Source organism: Dipodomys ordii, unplaced genomic scaffold, assembly GCF_000151885.1.
Source record: "Dipodomys ordii isolate 6190 unplaced genomic scaffold, Dord_2.0 Scaffold56, whole genome shotgun sequence".
Taxonomy (NCBI): domain Eukaryota; kingdom Metazoa; phylum Chordata; class Mammalia; order Rodentia; family Heteromyidae; genus Dipodomys; species Dipodomys ordii.
Window position 1 is genome coordinate 9,390,413 of NW_012267272.1, and position 7,212 is coordinate 9,397,624.

Genomic DNA, 7,212 nt, shown 5'->3' on the forward strand with positions numbered 1-7,212 from the left:
AAAGTTATACAAGAAAACAGTTGCAAAGTCCTCTCAGTGTCAATAGACTGACCATCAAGTTCAACAAAGTAGTTGAAATCTTTGCTTTAGGTGTGTGAAAGGGAAATGTACATCCCATAGCATCAGTAAGAATATGGAATTTATCACCTGGACTCTTTTCTTACTGAAGCCAAGAGAAAGAACCGGAAAGAAATCTCTACAGATCTTATCTCTTTTATTACTCTTTTCTGACTTCTACCAAATTGAAAACTAGAGAGTGTTTTCCCCTTGGTTGTCTCAACTCTAGTTTCTAAGCAAAACCACTGTATTATGACAACCTAAAACAACAACTCACAGAGCAACGTTTCCACAGAAAATGACAGTTGATTGCACACTTGGAGTATACAAGGCCACAGAGGACCATGACCATATTCAGGAAAGAGGAAGCAAGAAGGAGTTTTTAGAGGCAACAATAACTATATGCAGGTTATTTCCAAACACAAGTTCTTTGGTTACAGGGGCTCATGGCAGGTGTCAATGTGTGTACTGATGGTTGCTAGGAGACAGTGTTAACAGGAGTGAATGGCAGCAAGGTTGTGGTTTACTGAGACTACTTTAAGGTTGTACTTAGGACTGGCTGTTTCTGAGTGTTCTGCTAGGAGTGGCTTAACTGCAAAATTGTGTTTCTGAGAACATTGGTTGTGGTTTGTTATCAAGAAATTATATGCAGGGGTGTCCTAACTCCATTTAGTTGGGAAAAAGTGACTTTATTTTGGTCTTGACAACTTTTACAATACAGTTGGTGAATTGACTGACAAAAAATATCATCATGAGAAGCAGTTTCTTAAAAACTTTTTACCTAATCTAGGTGATTGGAGAAGCCAAAGAGCTATACTTCATGAAAGTAAAAGTAGAGTCCTCAGAAAAATAATCGTATTTTCTTAACTGCTCCCAGGTTTTTTTTCTCCAGAGTCTCTTGTGCTGAGATTTCATTCTAAAGGAAGTGCTAACAGGTTTATTATAAGTGCCAAATGGTTTATTATAAACATTTTTATACAAGGAATATGAGTCAATTGAGACAGGAGAGGTCTTATTGTCAAGGGATAGAGAGGGAGAGGATCAAGCATCATGAAATAGATAGCAGAAAATCACAGAAAGACTGAGAGGACGGAAGAAAGAGGCAAACAATTCCAAGCTTGTCTCCAGCTTCCCAGAATGGGGAGATGAGTGGGAAGCTAGACATATTATCACAAGGTAAAACATATGGCCTTGGCGGCAGACTAACAACTCCGGTTACAAAGATAAGCCCACATCTCTTACAAGACTTAACTCCAGCGAGGGGATTTGTGAGACAGTGATTGCTCCAGTATTGGAGGCTAGCGTCAGTGAAGAAAGGTACTGTGTCACTCCTCAGCTCAGAAGGCAATACTACAAGCATCCTTTTGGGAGAGTGTCTATTGTTTGGAGACTGAGCTACTCTTTGGGCCACAAAACAAGGAGCGTTCATGATTTGGGGGGAGGTCCTAGAACACCCTGCTCTAGAGTCTATGTGAAAGATGGCCACAGCAAGTGGTCAAGGAGAGAAAGAGGGTCTGATGTGGTCCTGTAGGGAAATCTAAGCTTCAGGGAGCTGATTCAGCGGCCTAGAGCACTCTGGCAATGGGAGGCCTCATAGTCTCTGGCCTGAAGTGAGCCCTGTTACCTGAAGCGAGGGTAGAGAGAACACACTGAGCCCGTAGCTGTCTGAAGATTCAGCTCTTAGAATCTTTCTCCTGGATGCTTGTGTTAACTGCTAGGTGGGTCAGAGCCCTGAAACCCAGCTGTCAGAACAGAAGTCTATTCTTGTTCCCTCACAGGGAAGTGAACTGGCAGTCAGGGCCTGAAAACCCTGCTAAGGAGCAAATCAAGATCATCAGAACCAAGAAACTTTCCTCCTCCACAAAGGTAGGGAAACTTCTAGCTGCGGGCTGCCGAGCATTGAGAGCAGCAGGTAGGGTGAATGGGTGCCTCAGTACACCTCAGCCAGAAAAGAACTTAGTGCTCTGTCTATTACCCCAACACTAATGCATTTGAGGGGTCACCTTGGATGCAAGCTTGCCCCAGAGACATAAATCAGTAGGGATGTATCTAATTCCTAAGTCATAAAGCTTCCTGCAGCCAACAGCAGCTCCAACTACATAAAGAAAGGACATTTCTATAGTGAAAACAGCTTAGAAGAGGACAACTGATTTCTCCATATGAAATGGAAGCTGGTTAAACCTTGCTCTGAGCAGTGCTGATCGGGCTGAGCACTTAGACCACAGGGTGAATAAATGTTTAGATACTAGCCATGCCCCAGGCCCAGTACCTCAACCTGGCTCCTACACTGTCCTGCCTGAACATGGAGACTATTTCAACTGAAAGAATTAAATTAGCAAATATGACTTGGCCTCAGACATGTAACTCCTGATGTAGAAACAAGAACAAACAAAACAAACAACAATAAAAATACAACTTGTCTCCAGCAAAAGTCAACAATTACACAGTAAAAGACTTGAATAATAGTAAAGTGGATGAATTTTCAAAAAAAATGACTTCAAAAGAATAAGATTGACCAACACAATTAAAGAGAGGATATATGTGGGGCTGGGAAGGTGGCTCAGTGGTAGAGCGCTTGCCTTGCATGCATGAGGCTCTGGGTTCGATTCCTCAGCACCACATAAGCAAAAAGAAAAAAGCCGGAAGTGGCATTGTGGCTCAAGTGGTAGAGTGCTAGCCTTGAGCTGAAGAGCTGAGGGATAGCGCCCAGGCCCAGAGTTCAGGCCCCACAACTGGACCCCCCCCAAAAAAAGAGAGGATATATATACACTACTTGAATTCAAAAAGGTTACAGATAAACAGTTGAATGAAATAAGAAAGACGATATAGAATGTGAAAGAGAAATTCAGTAAAGACATAGAAATTCCTCCCACCCCCAAATTAAACAAATCCTGGATTGTAAAATTAAATAACCCAATAAAGAAGTCAGTTGACAGCTGAGCACTAGTGACTCACATCTGCATTTCTAGCTACTCAGGAGGCTGAGACCTAATGGATTGTGTTTCAAAGCTAACCTAGGCAGAACAGCCCACGAGACTCTGTCTCCAAAAGAACCAGCAAAAATCATGGCTGGAGGTGTGGTTTCAGTGGTAGAGTAACACTTGAGCAGGACAGCCAAACAAGAATCAAGTTCTTAATTCAAACCAAATTATTGTAGAGAAAAGAAACTCGGCAGAAAACTTTTCTAATAGAATGGAACAACTGAAAAGAATATAAGGGATAAAAGTTAGAGAAAAAGTTAGATCAATTAAATAAGAACATAGAAAAATGCTAAGAAAAATTTAAAAAGACTAAACCAATGAGACATGTGCATAAAAGAAGAAACACTACCTAAAAGTATAGAAAATATACTACATGAAATAAAAGCAAAAAAATGTCCCTAATTTTGATTAAGAGAAAGCTATTCAGGGGGCTGGGAAGGTGGCTCAGTGGGAGAGTGCTTGCCTTGCATGCATGAGGTCCTGGGTTTGATTCCTCAGCACCACATAAGCAGAAAAAGCCAGAAGTAGCACTGTGTCTCAAGTGGTAGAGTGCTAGCCTTGAGCTGAAGAGCTGAGGGACAGTGCCCAGGTCCAGAGTTCAAGCCCCATGACCAACAAAAAAAAAAAAGAAAAGAAAAAGAAAAAAGAAAGCTATTCAGTTACTGGAAGCTTTAGTAACACTAAACAGACTAGAATAGAAAATAAACCTCCCTAGTCATATTATAGTAAAAGCATTAAATGCAAAGAAAGGACAGTAGCAAGAGAGAAGTAGCAAAACACACAAAAGACAAATTTACAGACTAACAGCAGAATTGTCAATAGAAGTTCTAAATGCAAGCAAGGATCTTCATGATATATTTCAATTCCTGAAAGAACTAACCTAGGTTAATGTCCTTCTAATAACTTAGGGATACCATTGACATTTATAATAATAATACCTAAACGAATTCTGATACTGAAGGAGTACTGCAGAAGATACACAATGGAATCCTACACAGAAGATGATTAATGCAACCAGGAAAAAGCAGAAAAGAATAAATCCCACTAGACTAGTTTATTAGTGAATGAAGATTAGAAAAAGTCTCAAACAAAATGATAGGAAATTCAACATATTTTTCATGTTTGTGGTTTAAAGTCTAGCAGCTGTGCAGCATACATTCTTCTCAGCAACCCTTGAAACATTCTCCAAAACAGATAAGCAAGTCTTCACAAATGTAAGAAATTTAAAATACCCCCTTGTCTTCTTTCAGAACACAATGAACTAAGACTAGAAGTCAGTTACAAAATAAAGAAAAAATTTTGCATATGACAATTGCAATGTGCCTGGTTGAATAACTAGTGGGTCATCGAGGAAATAAGGGGATAGACATCCATCCAGAAGCTCCTAAAGTCTAATAAAAAAGAAGAGAATCTAGGGAAAAAGCACCTCTGGGACCCAGGAAGGCCATTGTTAAGAGGGATTTTAAAGCTATGAGAGTCTATAAGCAGAGAATCTCACATGAGTGCTCTAGTTATTTAGGCATATTGATGCAAGTATGAATTATTCTCAATTTGTCTTTTTTTGTTTGTTTGCTTTTGTGGGTAAGACAAGCAAGAGAGATACAATATGAAGGTAAGAGATGTTTGATTCTGTTTTTAAAGAGTTTTTTTTGAAGTATTTGTTAGGATAAAATCATCACTGCCTTCCTCTAAGGTCTGGGATGTTTAGAATTCAGGCACTGTGTGTTATGCAGTGGGAAACAGGATTCTTTCCTTAGTGAACATCTTGCCTCACCTTTGATCACGTGGGGTCACCTGAATGTTTTCATGTCCAGCATGTATTCTAAAGGCCTCTTTAACTGCGACTGGAGGGTAACCTTGGATCTGATTGAGTGAGTAGAAAGCTATTCGGCTGAAGTTCTGAGTATGTGACTTTATGACTTGCCGTTTGCCTCCTCTGCATGTTGGAAAGGGGAACAAGTGAAGTGAAGCCCACATGTCTCACACACAGCCCAGCCTTAGTCACCAGGGGTGTGGGGACCCCAGTTCTGACTCTGGCCCAGATCTCCATGTGAGTTCCTCACCCTGGTGAATTGAGTCAGACCCTGTGTGACTCATATGACCTTTTTACTTCTGACTTGGGGCCTGTTTGACCCTACGGGCAGCATCAGTTTTGTCGCTTACGGTTTATTTATTTTTCTTTTCTCAGTAACTACAGAAACATGGTAGATACACACGTACACCTTGTATCAAGGAAATCTCTCTTACTATACACTTCATACACTACCCTGACTTCTGAAGCAATTTTCCTTTTTATTTCAAATATGCTTGTACATCAGTTTTTTCCCCTTTTTTTCATTTAAAACAATGAGTATCATTCATTTAACTTTCTGTAGGGTATATTTAATTTTAAGATGTTGCCATTCAGTGTGAAATCAGGAGATGAAAATCTCACTTCTCTATCACTTCAAAAGAACACAGTGCAGCAGTGATCTTGCACCTGCTCCGTGGTATGCAGACTCTGTCTGTCTGTCTGACTCTCTGTCTCTATCTGCTTGTCTGTCTCTATGTCATGAGAGCATCTCAACTCCAGTGCTCCCTGTTTGCTAAGCGAGGCTAATGTTTCACATCCGAGCTCCTCATCAGCCGGCTGAGGGCAGCCATCACAGACTATAAATGAGTGGATTCAACATGGGGGTCACCACAGCATAGAAGAGTACTACCACCTTGTCCCGCTCAGCTGACGCTTGGGAGCGGGGCTGCATGTAGGTGAAAAGGGCCATCCCATAAGACATGGAGACCACGGTGAGGTGTGACACACAAGTCCCAAAGGCTTTGCGGCATCCCTGAGTGGATCGGATTTTCAGGATGGCAACCACAACGTAAGCATAGGACAGAGAGACCAGGCAGCAGGGCACCAATAGAAGTGCTACACTGGAAACCACTATGACCACCTGGTTGAGAGTGATGTCCACACAGGCCAGCTGGACGAGCGCCAGTGTCTCACAGGCCACGTGGTTTAATACGTTGTGCTCACAGGTGCCCAAGGTGCATGGTGACTGCTGTCTCCACGGCGGAGTTAGCCATACCCACACTCCAAGAGACACTTGCGAGTGCCATGCAGAGCCTGGGGTTCATCACTGCCAGGTAAGGCAGGGGTCACACACAGCCACATAGAGGTCATAGGCCATGGCAGCCAGCAGCAGGAACTCTGTCCCTCCGAGGGCCAGAGAGAAGAAGAGCTGCGTCCCACATCGGGTGAAGGAGATGGTCTTCTTTTCCAGGAGGAGGTGTGCCAGCATCTGAGGGACCCCCCTGGATGTGCAGCAGAGGTGGAGTTGGTAATCCAATCCGATCAGGAGCACGATGAGCCCGTTGCCTAGCACAGTCAGCAGGCAGGTGGTACCAAACAGGACAAAGAGTCCAGCCTAGGTCTGCTTGTCACTGGAGATACCTGTTAAGACAAACTCACTCACCCAGGTCATGTTGTCCCTCCTCATGGATCAGGTGATCTGGTGTCCAGGAAAGAGGGAGGTAGAGGCAAAGAGAATCAAGCAAAGGGTTCTCTCTTTGACTTTTGAATTACGTCTAGGATTGGAAAAGGAGCTGGGACTTGGTCTTTTAACCTAAGTGGTCATGGAGAACATAATGAAGACATTGGAGAAAATGGACATTTGGATCTGACATGAAACCATGAGATCCTTAAAGACGAAGTCTTGCTTTGACCATCCCTTTATGTCTAGAGTCCTGAACATCTATAATTATGTAGGAGGGGACTGGTCAGTGTAGAAGGAAAGTGGGTGGGAAAATAGAAGAAGCTTTGTTAGATGGCAAGGAAAAGAAATGAAAATTAAAGAGAAAGATAGAGTGGAGAAGGAAGCTACAAAAATGAGAGGCTTAGTGGGAGAGTGCTTGCCTTGCATGCATGAGGCCCTGGGTTCGATTCCTCAGTACCACATAAGGAGAAAAAGCCAGAAGTGGTGCTGTGGCTCAAGTGATAGAGTTCTATCCTTGAGCTGAAGAGCTTAGGGACAGTGGCCAGCTCCAGAGCTCAGGCCCCATGACTGACGAAAAAAAAAGACAGAGAGAGACAGGTAAGAAAATATGATGTGAAAAGTAGGAACAAAAGTAAGGACTCTTTAGTGTGGGGTAGAGTGATTTAAGTATTACAATCAAACACTCAGGAGCAGTAAGG

General features: G+C 42.5%; 1 pseudogene; it reads right to left on the reverse strand.

Annotated features, from left to right (window-relative positions):
• Positions 1–5,680: 5,680 nt before the first annotated feature.
• On the reverse strand, positions 5,681–6,517 carry LOC105989493 (annotated as a pseudogene).
• Between the last annotated feature and the right edge of the window lie 695 nt (positions 6,518–7,212).